Source organism: Heterodontus francisci, unplaced genomic scaffold, assembly GCF_036365525.1.
Source record: "Heterodontus francisci isolate sHetFra1 unplaced genomic scaffold, sHetFra1.hap1 HAP1_SCAFFOLD_99, whole genome shotgun sequence".
Lineage (NCBI taxonomy): Eukaryota > Metazoa > Chordata > Chondrichthyes > Heterodontiformes > Heterodontidae > Heterodontus > Heterodontus francisci.
In genome coordinates, this window is record NW_027141580.1 from 5,186,689 (window position 1) to 5,207,052 (window position 20,364).

The following is a 20,364-nucleotide window of genomic DNA, read 5'->3' on the forward strand; positions in this document are numbered from 1 at the left end:
CTGTGTTACTGGGTGTCAGTGTGTGTCTGTGTTACTTGGTGTAAGGGTATGTCTTTGTTACTTGGTGTAAGTGTGTGTCTGTGTTACTTGGTGTAAGTGTGTGTCTGTGTTCCTGGGTATCAGTGTATGTTTTGTTACTTGGTGTCAGTGTATGTCTGTGTTACTTGGTGTAAGTGTGTGTCTGTGTTACTGGGTATCAGGGTATGTCTTTGTTACTTGGTGTCAGTGTATGTCTGTGTGACTTGGTGTAAGTTAGTGTCTGTGTTACTGGGTATCAGTGTATGTCTTTGTTACTTGGTGTCAGTGTATGTCTGTGTTACTTGGTGTAAGTGTGTGTCTGTGTTACTGGGTGTCAGTGTGTGTCTGTGTTACTTGGTGTAAGTGTGTGTTTTTTTACTTGGTGTCCGTGTGTGTCTGTGTTACTGGGTGTCAGTGTATGTCTTTGCGACTGGGTGTCAGTGTATGTCTCTGTTACTTGGTGTAAGTGTGTGTCTGTGTTACTGGGTATCAGTGTCTGTCTTTGTTACTTGGTGTAAGTGTGTGCCTGTGTTACTGGCTATCAGTGTATGTCTTTGTTACTTGGTGTCAGTGTATGTCTGTGTTACTTGGTGTAAGTGTTTTTCTGTGTTACTGGGTGTCAGTGTGTGTCTGTGTTAATTGGTGTAAGTGTATGTCTTTGTTACTTGGTGTCCGTGCGTGTCTGTGTTACTGGGTGTCAGTGCCTGTCTTTGTTACTTGTTGCCAGTGTATATCTGTGTTACTTGGTGTAAGTGTGTGTCCTTGTTACTTGGTGTAATTATATGTCTTTCTTCCTTGGTGTCAGTGTATGTCTGTGTTACTTGGTGAAAGTGTATGACTTTGTCACTTGGTGTAAGTGTGTGTCTGTGCTCTTGGGTATCAGTGTATGTCTTGGTTACTTGGTGTCAGTGTATGTCTGTGTTACTTGGTGTATGTGTGTGCCTGTGTTGCTGGGTATCAGTGTATGTCTTTGTTACTTGGTGTCAGTGTATGTCTGTGTTACTTGGTGTAAGTGTGTGTCTGTGTTACTGGGTGTCAGTGTGTGTCTGTGTTACTTGGTGTAAGTGTGTGTCTTTGTTACTGGTGTAAGTGTGTGTCTGTGTTACTGGGTATCAGTGTCTGTCTTTGTTACTTGGTGTAAGTGTGTGCCTGTGTTACTGGCTATCAGTGTATGTCTTTGTTACTTGGTGTCAGTGTATGTCTGTGTTACTTGGTGTAAGTGTGTGTCTGTGTTACTGGGAATCAGTGCATGTCTGTGTTACTTGGTGTAAGTGTTTTTCTGTGTTACTGGGTGTCAGTGTGTGTCTGTGTTAATTGGTGTAAGTGTATGTCTTTGTTACTTGGTGTCTGTGTTACTGGGTGTCAGTGCCTGTCTTTGTTACTTGTTGCCAGTGTATATCTGTGTTACTTGGTGTAAGTGTGTGTCCTTGTTACTTGGTGTAATTATATGTCTTTCTTCCTTGGTGTCAGTGTATGTCTGTGTTACTTGGTGAAAGTGTATGTCTTTGTCACTTGGTGTAAGTGTGTGTCTGTGTTCCTGGGTATCAGTGTATGTCTTTGTTACTTGGTGTCAGTGTATGTCTGTGTTACTTGGTGTATGTGTGTGCCTTTGTTGCTGGGTATCAGTGTATGTCTTTGTTACTTGGTGTCAGTGTATGTCTGTGTTACTTGGTGTAAGTGTGTGTCTGTGTTACTGGGTGTCAGTGTGTGTCTGTGTTACTTGGTGTAAGTGTGTGTCTTTGTTACTTGGTGTCCGTGTGTGTCTGTGTTACTGGGTGTCAGTGCATGTCTTTGTTACAGGGTGTCAGTGTATGTCTTTGTTACTTGGTGTAAGTGTGTGTCTGTGTTACTGGGTATCAGTGTCTGTCTTTATTACTTGGTGTAAGTGTCTGTCTGTGTTACTGGGTATCAGTGTATGTCTTTGTTACTTGGTGTCAGTGTATGTCTGTGTTACTTGGTGTAAGTGTGTGTCTGTGTTACTGGGTGTCAGTGTGTGTCTGTTTTACATGGTGCAAGTGTGTGTCTTGGTTACTTGGTGTCCGTGTGTGTCTGTGTTACTGGGTGTCAGTGCATGTCTTTGTTACTTGGTGTCAGTGTATATCTGTGTTACTTGGTGTAGGTGTGTGTCTTTGTTACTTGGTGTAATTGTATGTCTTTGTTACTTGGTGTCAGTGTATGTCTGTGTTACTTGGTATAAGTGTATGTCTTTATTACTTGGTGTAAGTGTGTGTCTGTGTTACTTGTTGTAAGTGTGTGTCTGTGTTCCTGGGTATCAGTGTATGTATTGTTACTTGGTGTCAGTGTATGTCTGTGTAACTTGTTGTAAGTGTGTGTCTGTGTTACTGGGTATCAGTGTATGTCTTTGTTACTTGGTGTCAGTGTATGTCTGTGTTACTTGGTGTAAGTGTGTGTCTGTGTTACTTGGTGTAAGTGTGTGTCTTGTTTACTGGGTGTCAGTGTGTGTCTGTGTTACTTGGTGTAAGTGTGTGTCTGTGTTACTGGGTGTCAGTGTATGTCTTTGTTACTGGGTGTCAGTGTATGTCTTTGTTACTTGGTGTAAGTGTGTGTCTGTGTTACTGGGTATCAGAGTCTGTCTTTGTTACTTGGTGTAAGTGTGTGCCCGTGTTACTGGGTATCAGTGTATGTCTTTGTTACTTGGTGTCAGTGTATGTCTGTGTTACTTGGTGTAAGTGTGTGTCTGTGTTACTGGGAATCAGTGTATGTCTTTGTTACTTGGTGTCAGTGCATGTCTGTGTTACTTGGTGTAAGTGTTTTTCTGTGTTACTGGGTGTCAGTGTGTGTCTGTGTTAATTGGTGTAAGTGTGTGTCTTTGTTACTTGGTGTCCGTGCGTGTCTGTGTTACTGGGTGTCAGTGCCTGTCTTTGTTACTTGTTGCCAGTGTATATCTGTGTTACTTGGTGTAAGTGTGTGTCCTTGTTACTTGGTGTAATTATATGTCTTTGTTACTTGGTGTCAGTGTATGTCTGTGTTACTTGGTGTAAGTGTATGTCTTTGTTATTTGGTGTAAGTGTATGTCTGTGTTACTTGGTGTAAGTGTGTGTCTGTGTTCCTGGGTATCAGTGTATGTCTTTGTTACTTGGTGTCAGTGTATGTCTGTGTTACTTGGTGTATGTGTGTGCCTGTGTTACTGGGTATCAGTGTATGTCTTTGTTACTTGGTGTCAGTGTATGTCTGTGTTACTTGGTGTAAGTGTGTGTCTGTGTTACTGGGTGTCAGTGTGTGTCTGTGTTACTTGGTGTAAGTGTGTGTCTTTGTTACTTGGTGTCCGTGTGTGTCTGTGTTACTGGGTGTCAGTGCATGTCTTTGGTACAGGGTGTCAGTGTATGTCTTTGTTACTTGGTGTAAGTGTGTGTCTGTGTTACTGGGTATCAGTGTATGTCGTTGTTACTTGGTGTCAGTGTATGTCTGTGTTACTTGGTGTAAGTGTGTGTCTGTGTTACTGGGTATCAGTGTATGTCGTTGTTACTTGGTGTCAGTGTATGTCTGTGTTACTTGGTGTAAGTGTGTGTCTGTGTTACTGGGTATCAGTGTATGTCTTTGTTACTGGGTGTCAGTGTGTGTCTTTGTGACTTGGTGTCAGTGTATATCTTTGTTACTTGGTGTAAGTGTCTGTTTGTGTTACTTGGTATCAGTGTATGTCTTTGTTACTTGGTGTCAGTGTATGTCGAAATACTTGGTGTAAGTGTGTGTCTGTGTTACTGGGTGTCAGTCGTGTGTCTGTGTTACTTGGTGCAAGTGTGTGTCTTTTTTACTTGGTGTCCGTGTGTGTCTGTGTTACTGGGTGTCAGTGCATGTCTTTGTTACTTGGTGTCAGTGTATATCTGTGTTACTTGGTGTAAGTGTGTGTCTTTGTTACTTGGTGTAATTGTATGTCTTTATTACTTGGTGTAAGTGTGTGTCTGTGTTACCTGGTGTAAGTGTGTGTCTGTGTTCCTGGGTATCAGTGTATGTCCCTGTTACTTGGTGTCAGTGTATGTCTGTGTTACTTGGTGTCCGTGTGTGTCTGTGTTACTGGGAGTCAGTGTAGGTCTTTGTTACTTGGTGTCAGTTTATGTCTGTGTTACTTGGTGTCAGTGTGTTTGTTTGTGTTACTGGGTGTCAGTGTGTGTCTGTGTTACTTGGTTTAAGTGTGTGTCTTTGTTACTTGGTGTCCGTGTGTGTCTGTGGTACTGGGTGTCAGAGTATGTCTTTGTTACTGGGTGTCAGTGTATGTCTTTGTTACTTGGTGTCAGTGTGTGTCTGTGTTACTTGGTAACAATGCATGTCATTGTTACTGTGTATCAGTGTTTCTCTGTGTTACTGGGTGTCAGTGTGTGTCTTTGTTACTGGGTGTCAGTGTGTGTCTGTGTTACTTGGTGTCAGTGTATGTCTTTGTTACTTGGTGTAAGTGTGTGTCTGTGTTACTGGGTATCAGTGTATGTCTTTGTGACTTGGTGTCAGTGTATGACTTTGTTACTGGGTGTCAGTGTGTGTCTTTGTGACTTGGTGTCAGTGTATGTCTTTGTTACTTGGTGTAAGTGTGTGTCTGTGTTACTGGGTATCTGTGTATGTCTTTGTTACTTGGTGTCAGTGTATGTCAAAATACTTGGTGTAAGTGCATGTCTTTGTTACTTGGTGTAATTGTCTGTCTTTGTTACTTGGTGTCAGTGTATGTCTTTTTTACTTGGTGTCAGTGTGTGTCTGTGTTACTGGGTATCAGTGTATGTCTTTATTACTTGGTGTCAGTGTATGTCTGTGTCACTTGCTGCCAGTGTGTTTGTTTGTGTTACTGGGTGTCAGTGTGTGTCTGTGTTACTTGGTGTAAGTGTGTGTCTTTGTTACTTGGTGTCCGTGTGTGTCTGTGTTACTGGGTGTCAGAGTATGTCGTTGTTACTGGGTGTCGGTGTATGTCTTTGTTACTTGGTGTAAGTGTGTGTCTGTGTTACTGGGTATCTGTGTCTGTCTTTTTTACTTGGTGTAAGTGTGTGTCTGTGTTACTGGGTATCAGTGCATCTCTTTGATACTTGGTGTCATTGTATGTCTGTGTTACTTGGTTTAAGTGTGTGTCTGTGTTACTTGGTATCAGTGTATGTCTTTATTACTTGGTGTCAGTGTATGTCTTTATTACTTGGTGTCAGTGTATGTCTGTTTCACTTGCTCTCAGTGTGTTTGTTTGTGTTACTGGGTGTCAGTGTGTGTCTGTGTTACTTGGTGTAAGTGTGTGTCTTTGTTACTTGGTGTCCGTGTGTGTCTGTGTTACTGGGTATCAGTGCATGTCTTTGATACTTGGTGTCATTGTATGTCTGTGTTACTTGGTTTAAGTGTGTGTCTGTGTTACTTGGTATCAGTGTATGTCCTTGTGACTTGTTGTCAGTGTATGTCTTTTTTACTGGGTGTCAGTGTTTGTCTGTGTTACTTGGTGTCAGTGCATGTCTTTGTTACTGTGTATCAGTGCTTCTCTGTGTTACTGGGTGTCAGTGTGTGTTTGTTGGTGTTACTGGGTGTCAGTATTTAGTTTAGTTTAGAGATACAGCACTTAAACTGGCCCTTCGACCCACCGAGTCTGTGCCGACCATCAACAACCCATTTATACTAATCCTACACTAATCCCGTATTCCTATCACATCCCCACCTATCCCTACATATTTCCCTACCACCTACCAATACTAGGGGCAATTTATGATGGCCAACTAACCTATCAACCTGCAAGTCTTTGGCATGTGGGAGGAAACCGGAGCACCGGGAGGAAACCCACGCAGACACATGGAGAACTTGCAAACTCCGCACAGGCATTACCCAGAATCGAACCCGGGTCCCTGGAGCTGTGAGGCTGCGGTGCTAACCACTGCACCAATGTGCCCCCCCCCCCCCCCATTGTGTGTCTGTGTTACTGGGTGTCAGTGTATGTCTTTGTTACTGGGTGTCAGTGTATGTCTTTGTTACTTGGTGTAAGTGTGTGTCTGTGTTACTGGGTAGCAGTGTCTGTCTTTGTTACTTGGTGTAACTGTGTGTCTGTGTTACTGGGTATCAGTGCATGTCTTTGTTACTTGGTGTCTGAGTATGTCTGTGTTACTTGGTGTATGTGTGTGTCTGTGTTACTGGGTGTCAGTGTGTGTCTCATTTACTTGGTGTAATTGTCTGTCTTTGTTACTTGGTGTCAGTGTATGTCTTTTTTGCTGGGTGTCCGTGTGTGTCTGTGTTACTGGGTGTCAGTGTATGTCTTTGTTACTTGGTGTCAGTTTATGTCTGTGTTACTTGGTGTCAGTGTGTTTGTTTGTGTTACTGGGTGTCAGTGTGTGTCTGTGTTGGTTGGTTTAAGTGTGTGTCTTTGTTACTTGGTGTCCGTGTGTGTCTGTGGTACTGGGTGTCAGAGTATGTCTTTGTTACTGGGTGTCAGTGTATGTCTTTGTTGCTTGGTGTAAGTGTGTGTCTGTGTTACTGGGTATCAGGGCATGTCTTTGTGACTTGATATCAGTGTATGTCTTTGTGACTTGGTGTCAGTGTATGTCTGTGTTACTTGGTGTATGTGTGTGTCTGTGTTACTGGGTGTCAGTGTGTGTCTGATTTACTTGGTGTAAGTGTATGTCTGTGTTACTTGGTGTCAGTGTATGTCTTTTTTGCTGGGTGTCCGTGTGTGTCTGTGTTACTGGGTGTCTGTGTGTGTCTGTGTTACTTGGTGTCAGTGTATGTCTGTGTTACTTGGTGTAAGTTTGTGTCAGTGTTACTCGGTGTCAGTGTGTGCCTGTGTTACTTGGTGTAAGTGTATGTCTTTGTTACTTGGTGTCAGTTTATGTCTGTGTTACTTGGTGTCAGTGTGTTTGTTTGTGTTACTGGGTGTCAGTGTGTGGCTGTGTTACTTGGATTAAGTGTGTGTCTTTGTTACTTGGTGTCCGTGTGTGTCTGTTGTACTGGGAGTCAGAGTATGTCATTGTTACTGGGTGTCAGTGTATGTCTTTGTTACTGGGTGTCAGTGTGTGTCTGTGTTACTTGGTGTCAGTGTATGTCTTTGTTACTAGGTGTAAGTGTGTGTCTGTGTAACTGGGTATCAGTGTATGTCTTTGCTACTTGTTATCAGTGTATGTCTTTGTGACTTGGTGTCAGTGTATGTCTTTTTTACTGGGTGTCAGTATGTGTCTGTGTTACTGGGTATCAGTGCATGTCTTTGTTACTTAGGTGTCAGTGTATGTCTGTGTTACTTGGTGTATGTGTGTGTCTGTGTTACTGGGTGTCAGTGTGTGTCTGTGTTACTTGGTGTAAGGGTATGTCTGTGTTACTTGGTGTAAGTGTGTGTCTGTGTTACTTGGTGTAAGTGTGTGTCTGTGTTCCTGGGTATCAGTGTATGTTTTGTTACTTGGTGTCAGTGTATGTCTGTGTTACTTGGTGTAAGTGTGTGTCTGTGTTACTGGGTATCAGTGTATGTCTTTGTTACTTGGTGTCAGTGTATGTCTGTGTTACTTGGTGTAAGTTTGTGTCTGTGTTACTGGGTATCAATGTATGTTTTGTTACTTGGTGTCAGTGTATGTCTGTGTTACTTGGTGTAAGTGTGTGTCTGTGTTACTGGGTATCAGTGTATGTCTTTGTTAATTGGTGTCAGTGTATGTCTGTGTTACTTGGTGTAAGTCTGTGTCTGTGTTACTGGGTGTCAGTGTGTGTCTTTTTTACTTGGTGTCCGTGTGTGTCTGTGTTACTGGGTGTCAGTGTATGTCTTTGTTACTGGGTGTCAGTGTATGTCTTTGTTACTTGGTGTAAGTGTGTGTCTGTGTTAGTGGGTATCAGTGTCTGTCTTTGTTACTTGGTGTAAGTGTGTGCCTGTGTTACTGGCTATCAGTGTATGTCTTTGTTACTTGGTGTAAGTGTGTGTCTGTGTTACTGGAAATCAGTGTATGTCTTTGTTACTTGGTGTCAGTGCATGTCTGTGTTACTTGGTGTAAGTGTTTTTCTGTGTTACTGGGTGTCAGTGTGTGTCTGTGTTAATAGGTGTAAGTGTATGTCTTCGTTACTTGTTGTCCGTGCGTGTCTGTGTTGCTGGGTGTCAGTGCCTGTCTTTGTTACTTGTTGCCAGTGTATATCTGTGTTACTTGGTGTAAGTGTGTGTCCTTGTTACTTGGTGTAATTATATGTCTTTCTTCCTTGGTGTCAGTGTATGTCTGTGTTACTTGGTGAAAGTGTATGTCTTTGTCTCTTGGTGTAAGTGTGTGTCTGTGTTACTTGGTGTAAGTGTGTGTCTGTGTTCCTGGGTATCAGTGTATGTCTTTGTTACTTGGTGTCAGTGTATGTCTGTGTTACTTGGTGTATGTGTGTGCCTGTGTTGCTGGGTATCAGTGTATGTCTTTGTTACTTGGTGTCAGTGTATGTCTGTGTTACTTGGTGTAAGTGTGTGTCTGTGTTACTGGGTGTCAGTGTGTGTCTGTGTTACTTGGTGTAAGTGTGTGTCTTTGTTACTTGGTGTCCGTGTGTGTCTGTGTTACTGGGTGTCAGTGCATGTCTTTGTTACAGGGTGTCAGTGTATGTCTTTGTTACTTGGTGTAAGTGTGTGTCTGTGTTACTGGGTATCAGTGTCTGTCTTTATTACTTGGTGTAAGTGTGTGTCTGTGTTACTGGGTATCAGTGTATGTCTTTGTTACTTGGTGTCAGTGTATGTCTGTGTTACTTGGTGTAAGTGTGTGTCTGTGTTACTGGGTTTCAGTGTATGTCTTTGTGACTTTGTGTCAGTGTATGTCTTTGTTACTGGGTGTCAGTGTGTGTCTTTGTGACTTGGTGTCAGTGTATGTCTTTGTTACTTGGTGTAAGTGTGTGTCTGTGTTACTTGGTGTCAGTGTGTGTCTGTTTTACATGGTGCAAGTGTGTGTCTTTGTTACTTGGTGTCCGTGTGTGTCTGTGTTACTGGGTGTCAGTGCATGTCTTTGTTACTTGGTGTCTGTTTATATCCGTGTTACTTGGTGTAAGTGTGTGTCTTTGTTACTTGGTGTAATTGTATGTCTTTGTTACTTGGTGTCAGTGTATGTCTGTGTTACTTGGTATAAGTGTATGTCTTTATTACTTGGTGTAAGTGTGTGTCTGTGTTACTTGGTGTAAGTGTGTGTCTGTGTTCCTGGGTATCAGTGTATGTATTGTTACTTGGTGTCAGTGTATGTCTGTGTAACTTGTTGTAAGTGTGTGTCTGTGTTACTGGGTATCAGTGTATGTCTTTGTTACTTGGTGTCAGTGTATGTCTGTGTTACTTGGTGTAAGTGTGTGTCTGTGTTACTGGGTATCAGTGTATGTCTTTGTTACTTGGTGTCAGTGTATGTCTGTGTTACTTGGTGTAAGTGTGTGTCTTGTTTACTGGGTGTCAGTGTGTGTCTGTGTTACTTGGTGTAAGTGTGTGTCTGTGTTACTGGGTGTCAGTGTATGTCTTTGTTACTGGGTGTCAGTGTATGTCTTTGTTACTTGGTGTAAGTGTGTGTCTGTGTTACTGGGTATCAGAGTCTGTCGTTGTTACTTGGTGTAAGTGTGTGCCCGTGTTACTGGGTATCAGTGTATGTCTTTGTTACTTGGTGTCAGTGTATGTCTGTGTTACTTGGTGTAAGTGTGTGTCTGTGTTACTGGGAATCAGTGTATGTCTTTGTTACTTGGTGTCAGTGCATGTCTGTGTTACTTGGTGTAAGTGTTTTTCTGTGTTACTGGGTGTCAGTGTGTGTCTGTGTTAATTGGTGTAAGTGCGTGTCTTTGTTACTTGGTGTCCATGCGTGTCTGTGTTACTGGGTGTCAGTGACTGTCTTTGTTACTTGTTGCCAGTGTATATCTGTGTTACTTGGTGTAAGTGTGTGTCCTTGTTACTTGGTGTAATTATATGTCTTTGTTACTTGGTGTCAGTGTATGTCTGTGCTACTTGGTGTCAGTGTATGTCTTTGTTATTTGGTGCAAGTGTGTGTCTGTGTTACTTGGTGTAAGTGTGTGTCTGTGTTCCTGGGTATCAGTGTATGTCTTTGTTACTTGGTGTAAGTGTGTGTCTGTGTTACTGGGTGTCAGTGTGTGTCTGTGTTACTTGGTGTAAGTGTGTGTCTTTGTTACTTGGTGTCCGTGTGTGTCTGTGTTACTGGGTGTCAGTGCATGTCTTTGGTACAGGGTGTCAGTGTATGTCTTTGTTACTTGGTGTAAGTGTGTGTCTGTGTTACTGGGTATCAGTGTCTGTCTTTATTACTTGGTGTAAGTGTGTGTCTGTGTTACTGGGTATCAGTGTATGTCGTTGTTACTTGGTGTCAGTGTATGTCTGTGTTACTTGGTGTAAGTGTGTGTCTGTGTTACTGGGTATCAGTGTATGTCGTTGTTACTTGGTGTCAGTGTATGTCTGTGTTACTTGGTGTAAGTGTGTGTCTGTGTTACTGGGTATCAGTGTATGTCTTTGTTACTGGGTGTCAGTGTGTGTCTTTGTGACTTGGTGTCAGTGTATGTCTTTGTTACTTGGTGTAAGTGTCTGTTTGTGTTACTGGGTATCAGTGTATGTCTTTGTTACTTGGTGTCAGTGTATGTCGAAATACTTGGTGTAAGTGTGTGTCTGTGTTACTGGGTGTCAGTCGTGTGTCTGTGTTACTTGGTGCAAGTGTGTGTCTTTTTTACTTGGTGTCCGTGTGTGTCTGTGTTACTGGGTGTCAGTGCATGTCTTTGTTACTTGGTGTCAGTGTATATCTGTGTTACTTGGTGTAAGTGTGTGTCTTTGTTACTTGGTGTAATTGTATGTCTTTATTACTTGGTGTAAGTGTGTGTCTGTGTTACCTGGTGGAAGTGTGTGTCTGTGTTCCTGGGTATCTGTGTATGTCCTTGTTACTTGGTGTCAGTGTATGTCTGTGTTACTTGGTGTAAGTGTGTGTCTGTGTTACTGGGTATCAGTGTATGTCTTTGTTACTTGGTGTCAGTGTATGTCTGTGTTACTTGGTGTAAGTGTGTGTCTGTGTTACTGGGTGTCAGTGTGTGTCTGTGTTACTTGGTGTAAGTGTGTGTCTTTGTTACTTGGAGTCCGTGTGTGCCTGTGTTACTGGGTGTCAGTGTGTGTCATTGTTACTTGGTGTAAATGTGTGTCTGTGTTACTGGGTATCAGTGTATGTCTTTGTGACTTGGTGTCAGTGCATGTCTTTGTTACTGGGTGTCATTGTGTGTCTTTGTGACTTGGTGTCAGTGTATGTCTTTGTTACTTGGTGTCAGTGTATGTCAAAATACTTGCTGTAAGTTTATGTCTTTGTTACTTGGTGTAATTGTCTGTATTTGTTACTTGGTGTAAGTGTATGTCTTTGTTACTTGGTGTCAGTGTATGTCTTTGTTACTTGGTGTAAGTGTATGTCTTTGTTACTTGGTGTAATTGTCTGTATTTGTTACTTGGTGTAAGTGTATGTCTTTGTTACTTGGTGTCAGTGTATGTCTGTGTTACTTGGTGTACGTGTTTGTCTTTGTTACATGGTGTAAGTGTATGTCTTTGTTACTTGGTGTCAGTACATGTCTTTGTTACTTGGTGTCAGTCTGTGTCTGTGTTACTTGGTGTAAGTGTGTGTCTGTGTTCCTGGGTATCAGTGTATGTCTTTGTTACTTGGTGTCAGTGTATGTCAAAATACTTGGTGTAAGTGTATGTCTTTGTTACTTGGTGTAATTGTCTTTATTTGTTACTTGGTGTAAGTGTATGTCTTTGTGACTTGGTATCAGTGCCTGTCTTTGTTACTTGTTGCCAGTGTATATCTGTGTTACTTGGTGTAAGTGTATGTCTTTGTTTCTTGGTGTCAGTGTATGTCTTTGTTACTTGGTGTCAGTGTATGTCTGTGTTACTTGGTGTACGTGTGTGTCTGTGTTACTGGGTATCAGTGTCTGTCTTTGTTACTTGGTGTAAGTGTGTGTCTGTGTTACTGGGTATCAGTGTATGTCTTTGTTACTTGGTGTCAGTGTATGTCTGTGTTAAATGGTGTAAGTGTGTGTCTGTGTTACTGGGTATCAGTGTATGTCTTTGTGACTTGGTGTCAGTGTATGTCTTTGTTACTGGGTGTAAGTGTGTGTCTTTGTTACTTGTTGCCAGTGTATATCTGTGTTACTTGGTGTAAGTGTGTGTCTGTGTTACTGGGTATCAGAGTCTGTCGTTGTTACTTGGTGTAAGTGTGTGCCCGTGTTACTGGGTATCAGTGTATGTCTTTGTTACTTGGTGTCAGTGTATGTCTGTGTTACTTGGTGTAAGTGTGTGTCTGTGTTACTGGGAATCAGTGTATGTCTTTGTTACTTGGTGTCAGTGCATGTCTGTGTTACTTGGTGTAAGTGTTTTTCTGTGTTACTGGGTGTCAGTGTGTGTCTGTGTTAATTGGTGTAAGTGCGTGTCTTTGTTACTTGGTGTCCATGCGTGTCTGTGTTACTGGGTGTCAGTGACTGTCTTTGTTACTTGTTGCCAGTGTATATCTGTGTTACTTGGTGTAAGTGTGTGTCCTTGTTACTTGGTGTAATTATATGTCTTTGTTACTTGGTGTCAGTGTATGTCTGTGCTACTTGGTGTCAGTGTATGTCTTTGTTATTTGGTGCAAGTGTGTGTCTGTGTTACTTGGTGTAAGTGTGTGTCTGTGTTCCTGGGTATCAGTGTATGTCTTTGTTACTTGGTGTAAGTGTGTGTCTGTGTTACTGGGTGTCAGTGTGTGTCTGTGTTACTTGGTGTAAGTGTGTGTCTTTGTTACTTGGTGTCCGTGTGTGTCTGTGTTACTGGGTGTCAGTGCATGTCTTTGGTACAGGGTGTCAGTGTATGTCTTTGTTACTTGGTGTAAGTGTGTGTCTGTGTTACTGGGTATCAGTGTCTGTCTTTATTACTTGGTGTAAGTGTGTGTCTGTGTTACTGGGTATCAGTGTATGTCGTTGTTACTTGGTGTCAGTGTATGTCTGTGTTACTTGGTGTAAGTGTGTGTCTGTGTTACTGGGTATCAGTGTATGTCGTTGTTACTTGGTGTCAGTGTATGTCTGTGTTACTTGGTGTAAGTGTGTGTCTGTGTTACTGGGTATCAGTGTATGTCTTTGTTACTGGGTGTCAGTGTGTGTCTTTGTGACTTGGTGTCAGTGTATGTCTTTGTTACTTGGTGTAAGTGTCTGTTTGTGTTACTGGGTATCAGTGTATGTCTTTGTTACTTGGTGTCAGTGTATGTCGAAATACTTGGTGTAAGTGTGTGTCTGTGTTACTGGGTGTCAGTCGTGTGTCTGTGTTACTTGGTGCAAGTGTGTGTCTTTTTTACTTGGTGTCCGTGTGTGTCTGTGTTACTGGGTGTCAGTGCATGTCTTTGTTACTTGGTGTCAGTGTATATCTGTGTTACTTGGTGTAAGTGTGTGTCTTTGTTACTTGGTGTAATTGTATGTCTTTATTACTTGGTGTAAGTGTGTGTCTGTGTTACCTGGTGGAAGTGTGTGTCTGTGTTCCTGGGTATCTGTGTATGTCCTTGTTACTTGGTGTCAGTGTATGTCTGTGTTACTTGGTGTAAGTGTGTGTCTGTGTTACTGGGTATCAGTGTATGTCTTTGTTACTTGGTGTCAGTGTATGTCTGTGTTACTTGGTGTAAGTGTGTGTCTGTGTTACTGGGTGTCAGTGTGTGTCTGTGTTACTTGGTGTAAGTGTGTGTCTTTGTTACTTGGAGTCCGTGTGTGCCTGTGTTACTGGGTGTCAGTGTGTGTCATTGTTACTTGGTGTAAATGTGTGTCTGTGTTACTGGGTATCAGTGTATGTCTTTGTGACTTGGTGTCAGTGCATGTCTTTGTTACTGGGTGTCATTGTGTGTCTTTGTGACTTGGTGTCAGTGTATGTCTTTGTTACTTGGTGTCAGTGTATGTCAAAATACTTGCTGTAAGTTTATGTCTTTGTTACTTGGTGTAATTGTCTGTATTTGTTACTTGGTGTAAGTGTATGTCTTTGTTACTTGGTGTCAGTGTATGTCTTTGTTACTTGGTGTAAGTGTATGTCTTTGTTACTTGGTGTAATTGTCTGTATTTGTTACTTGGTGTAAGTGTATGTCTTTGTTACTTGGTGTCAGTGTATGTCTGTGTTACTTGGTGTACGTGTTTGTCTTTGTTACATGGTGTAAGTGTATGTCTTTGTTACTTGGTGTCAGTACATGTCTTTGTTACTTGGTGTCAGTCTGTGTCTGTGTTACTTGGTGTAAGTGTGTGTCTGTGTTCCTGGGTATCAGTGTATGTCTTTGTTACTTGGTGTCAGTGTATGTCAAAATACTTGGTGTAAGTGTATGTCTTTGTTACTTGGTGTAATTGTCTTTATTTGTTACTTGGTGTAAGTGTATGTCTTTGTGACTTGGTATCAGTGCCTGTCTTTGTTACTTGTTGCCAGTGTATATCTGTGTTACTTGGTGTAAGTGTATGTCTTTGTTTCTTGGTGTCAGTGTATGTCTTTGTTACTTGGTGTCAGTGTATGTCTGTGTTACTTGGTGTACGTGTGTGTCTGTGTTACTGGGTATCAGTGTCTGTCTTTGTTACTTGGTGTAAGTGTGTGTCTGTGTTACTGGGTATCAGTGTATGTCTTTGTTACTTGGTGTCAGTGTATGTCTGTGTTAAATGGTGTAAGTGTGTGTCTGTGTTACTGGGTATCAGTGTATGTCTTTGTGACTTGGTGTCAGTGTATGTCTTTGTTACTGGGTGTAAGTGTGTGTCTTTGTTACTTGTTGCCAGTGTATATCTGTGTTACTTGGTGTAAGTGTGTGTCCTTGTTACTTGGTGTAATTATATGTCTTTCTTCCTTGGTGTCAGTGTATGTCTGTGTTACTTGGTGAAAGTGTATGTCTTTGTCACTTGGTGTAAGTGTGTGTCTGTGTTACTTGGTGTAAGTGTGTGTCTGTGTTACTGGGTGTCAGTGTGTGTCTGTGTTACTTGGTGTAAGTGTGTGTCTTTGTTACTTGGTGTCCGTGTGTGTCTGTGTTACTGGGTGTCAGTGCATGTCTTTGTTACAGGGTGTCAGTGTATGTCTTTGTTACTTGGTGTAAGTGTGTGTCTGTGTTACTGGGTATCAGTGTCTGTCTTTATTACTTTGTGTAAGTGTGTGTCTGTGTTACTGGGTATCAGTGTATGTCTTTGTTACTTGGTGTCAGTGTATGTCTGTGTTACTTGGTGTAAGTGTGTGTCTGTGTTACTGGGTTTCAGTGTATGTCTTTGTGACTTTGTGTCAGTGTATGTCTTTGTTACTGGGTGTCAGTGTGTGTCTTTGTGACTTGGTGTCAGTGTATGTCTTTGTTACTTGGTGTAAGTGTGTGTCTGTGTTACTTGGTGTCAGTGTGTGTCTGTTTTACATGGTGCAAGTGTGTGTCTTTGTTACTTGGTGTCCGTGTGTGTCTGTGTTACTGGGTGTCAGTGCATGTCTTTGTTACTTGGTGTCTGTGTATATCCGTGTTACTTGGTGTAAGTGTGTGTCTTTGTTACTTGGTGTAATTGTATGTCTTTGTTACTTGGTGTCAGTGTATGTCTGTGTTACTTGGTATAAGTGTATGTCTTTATTACTTGGTGTAAGTGTGTGTCTGTGTTACTTGGTGTAAGTGTGTGTCTGTGTTCCTGGGTATCAGTGTATGTATTGTTACTTGGTGTCAGTGTATGTCTGTGTAACTTGTTGTAAGTGTGTGTCTGTGTTACTGGGTATCAGTGTATGTCTTTGTTACTTGGTGTCAGTGTATGTCTGTGTTACTTGGTGTAAGTGTGTGTCTGTGTTACTGGGTATCAGTGTATGTCTTTGTTACTTGGTGTCAGTGTATGTCTGTGTTACTTGGTGTAAGTGTGTGTCTTGTTTACTGGGTGTCAGTGTGTGTCTGTGTTACTTGGTGTAAGTGTGTGTCTGTGTTACTGGGTGTCAGTGTATGTCTTTGTTACTGGGTGTCAGTGTATGACTTTGTTACTTGGTGTAAGTGTGTGTCTGTGTTACTGGGTATCAGAGTCTGTCGTTGTTACTTGGTGTAAGTGTGTGCCCGTGTTACTGGGTATCAGTGTATGTCTTTGTTACTTGGTGTCAGTGTATGTCTGTGTTACTTGGTGTAAGTGTGTGTCTGTGTTACTGGGAATCAGTGTATGTCTTTGTTACTTGGTGTCAGTGCATGTCTGTGTTACTTGGTGCAAGTGTTTTTCTGTGTTACTGGGTGTCAGTGTGTGTCTGTGTTAATTGGTGTAAGTGCGTGTCTTTGTTACTTTGTGTCCATGCGTGTCTGTGTTACTGGGTGTCAGTGACTGTCTTTGTTACTTGTTGCCAGTGTATATCTGTGTTACTTGGTGTAAGTGTGTGTCCTTGTTACTTGGTGTAATTATATGTCTTTGTTACTTGGTGTCAGTGTATGTCTGTGCTACTTGGTGTCAGTGTATGTCTTTGTTATTTGGTGCAAGTGTGTGTCTGTGTTACTTGGTGTAAGTGTGTGTCTTTGTTCCTGGGTATCTGTGTATGTCTTTGTTACTTGGTGTAAGTGTGTGTCTGTGTTACTGGGTGTCAGTGTGTGTCTGTGTTACTTGGTGTAAGTGTGTGTCTTTGTTACTTGGTGTCCGTGTGTGTCTGTGTTACTGGGTGTCAGTGCATGTCTTTGGTACAGGGTGTCAGTGTATGTCTTTGTTACTTGGTGTAAGTGTGTGTCTGTGTTACTGGGTATCAGTGTCTGTCTTTATTACTTGGTGTAAGTGTGTGTCTGTGTTACTGGGTATCAGTGTATGTCGTTGTTACTTGGTGTCAGTGTATGTCTGTGTTACCTGGTGTAAGTGTGTGTCTGTGTTACTGGGTATCAGTGTATGTCGTTGTTACTTGGTGTCAGTGTATGTCTGTGTTACTTGGTGTAAGTGTGTGTCTGTGTTACTGGGTATCAGTGTATGTCTTTGTTACTGGGTGTCAGTGTGTGTCTTTGTGACTTTGTGTCAGTGTATGTCTTTGTTACTTGGTGTAAGTGTCTGTTTGTGTTACTGGGTATCAGTGTATGTCTTTGTTACTTGGTGTCAGTGTATGTCGAAATACTTGGTGTAAGTGTGTGTCTGTGTTACTGGGTGTCAGTCGTGTGTCTGTGTTACTTGGTGCAAGTGTGTGTCTTTTTTACTTGGTGTCCGTGTGTGTCTGTGTTACTGGGTGTCAGTGCATGTCTTTGTTACTTGGTGTCAGTGTATATCTGTGTTACTTGGTGTAAGTGTGTGTCTTTGTTACTTGGTGTAATTGTATGTCTTTATTACTTGGTGTAAGTGTGTGTCTGTGTTACCTGGTGGAAGTGTGTGTCTGTGTTCCTGGGTATCTGTGTATGTCCTTGTTACTTGGTGTCAGTGTATGTCTGTGTTACTTGGTGTAAGTGTGTGTCTGTGTTACTGGGTATCAGTGTATGTCTTTGTTACTTGGTGTCAGTGTATGTCTGTGTTACTTGGTGTAAGTGTGTGTCTGTGTTACTGGGTGTCAGTGTGTGTCTGTGTTACTTGGTGTAAGTGTGTGTCTTTGTTACTTGGAGTCCGTGTGTGCCTGTGTTACTGGGTGTCAGTGTATGTCTTTGTTTCTGGGTGTCAGTGTGTGTCATTGTTACTTGGTGTAAATGTGTGTCTGTGTTACTGGGTATCAGTGTATGTCTTTGTGACTTGGTGTCAGTGCATGTCTTTGTTACTGGGTGTCATTGTGTGTCTTTGTGACTTGGTGTCAGTGTATGTCTTTGTTACTTGGTGTCAGTGTATGTCAAAATACTTGGTGTAAGTGTATGTCTTTGTTACTTGGTGTAATTGTCTGTATTTGTTACTTGGTGTAAGTGTATGTCTTTGTTACTTGGTGTCAGTGTATGTCTTTGTTACTTGGTGTAAGTGTATGTCTTTGTTACTTGGTGTAATTGTCTGTATTTGTTACTTGGTGTAAGTGTATGTCTTTGTTACTTGGTGTCAGTGTATGTCTGTGTTACTTGGTGTACGTGTTTGTCTTTGTTACATGGTGTAAGTGTATGTCTTTGTTACTTGGTGTCAGTCTGTGTCTGTGTTACTTGGTGTAAGTGTGTGTCTGTGTTCCTGGGTATCAGTGTATGTCTTTGTTACTTGGTGTCAGTGTATGTCAAAATACTTGGTGTAAGTGTATGTCTTTGTTACTTGGTGTAATTGTCTTTATTTGTTACTTGGTGTAAGTGTATGTCTTTGTGACTTGGTATCAGTGCCTGTCTTTGTTACTTGTTGCCAGTGTATATCTGTGTTACTTGGTGTAAGTGTATGTCTTTGTTTCTTGGTGTCAGTGTATGTCTTTGTTACTTGGTGTCAGTGTATGTCTGTGTTACTTGGTGTACGTGTGTGTCTGTGTTACTGGGTATCAGTGTCTGTCTTTGTTACTTGGTGTAAGTGTGTGTCTGTGTTACTGGGTATCAGTGTATGTCTTTGTTACTTGGTGTCAGTGTATGTCTGTGTTACATGGTGTAAGTGTGTGTCTGTGTTACTGGGTATCAGTGTATGTCTTTGTGACTTGGTGTCAGTGTATGTCTTTGTTACTGGGTGTCAGTGTGTGTCTTTGTGACTTGGTGTCAGTGTATGTCTTTGTTACTTGGTGTAAGTGTGTGTTTGTGTTACTGGGTATCAGTGTATGTCTTTGTTACTTGGTGTCAGTGTATGTCAAAATACTTGGTGTAAGTGTGTGTCTGTGTTACTGGGTGTCAGTCGTGTGTCTGGGTTACTTGGTGCAAGTGTGTGTCTTTGTTACTTGGTGTCCGTGTGTGTCTGTGTTACTGTGTGTCAGTGCATGTCTTTGTTACTTGGTGTCAGTGTATATCTGTGTTACTTGGTGTAAGTGTGTGTCTTTGTTACTTGGTGTAATTGTATGTCTTTATTACTTGGTGTAAGTGTGTGTCTGTGTTACTTGGTGTAAGTGTGTGTCTGTGTTCCTGGGTATCAGTGTATGTCCTTGTTACTTGGTGTCAGTGTATGTCTGTGTTACTTGGTGTAAGTGTGTGTCTGTGTTACTGGGTATCAGTGTATGTCTTTGTTACTTGGTGTCAGTGTATGTCTTTGTTACTTGGTGTAAGTGTGTGTCTGTGTTACTGGGTGTCAGTGTGTGTCTGTGTTACTTGTTGTAAGTGTTTGTCTTTGTTACTTGGTGTAAGTGTGTGTCTGTGTTACTGGGTGTCAGTGTATGTCTTTGTTACTTGGTGTCAGTGCATGTCTTTGTTACTGGGTGTCATTGTGTGTCTTTGTGACTTGGTGTCAGTGTATGTCTTTGTTACTTGGTGTAAGTGTGTGTCCGTGATACTGGGTATCAGTGTATGTCTTTGTTACTTGGTGTCAGTGTATGTCAAAATACTTGGTGTAAGTGTATGTCTTTGTTACTTGGTGTAATTGTCTGTATTTGTAACTTGGTGTAAGTGTATGTCTTTGTTACTTGGTGTCAGTGTATGTCTTTGTTACTTGGTGTCAGTGTATGTCTGTGTTACTTGGTGTACGTGTGTGTCTTTGTTACATGGTGTAAGTGTATGTCTTTGTGACTTGGTGTCAGTGCATGTCTTTGTTACTTGGTGTCAGTCTGTGTCTGTGTTACTGGGTATCAGTGTATGTCTTTGTGACTTGGTATCAGTGTATGTCTTTGTGACTTGGTGTCAGTGTATGTCTGTGTTACTTGGTGTAAGTGTATGTCTTTGTTACTTGGTGTAAGTGTGTGTCTGTGTTACTTGGTGTAAGTGTGTGTCTGTGTTCCTCGGTATCATTGTATGTCTTTGTTACTTGGTGTCAGTGTATGTCTGTGTTACTTGGTGTCAGTGTGTGTCTGTGTTACTGGGTATCAGTGTATGTCTTTATGAGATGGTGTCAGTGTATGTCTGTGTTCCTTTGTGTAAGTGTATGTCTTTATTACTTGGTGTAAGTGTGTGTCTGTGTTACTTGGTGTAAGTGTGTGTCTGTGTTCCTGGGTATCAGTGTATGTCTTTGTTACTTGGTGTCAGTGTATGTTTGTGTTACTTGGTGTAAGTGTGTGTCTGTGTTACTGGGTGTCAGTGTGTGTCTGTGTTACTTGGTGTAAGTGTGTGTCTTTGTTACTTGGTGTCCGTGTGTGTCTGTGTTACTGGGTGTCAGTGTATGTCTTTGTTACTGGGTGTCGATGTATGTCTTTGTTACGTGGTGTCAGTGTATGTCTTTGTTACTTGGTGTAAGTGTGTGTCTTTGTTACTGGGTATCAGTGTATGTCTTTGTTACTTGGTGTCAGTGTATGTCAAAATACTTGGTGTAGGTGTATGTCTTTGTTACTTGGTGTAATTGTCTGTCTTTGTTACTTGGTGTAAGTGTATGTCTTTGTTACTTTGTGTCAGTGTATGTCTTTGTTACTTGGTGTCAGTGTATGTCTGTGTTACTTGGTGGAAGTGTGTGTCTTTGTTACTTGGTGTCAGTGCATGTCTTTGTTACTTTGTG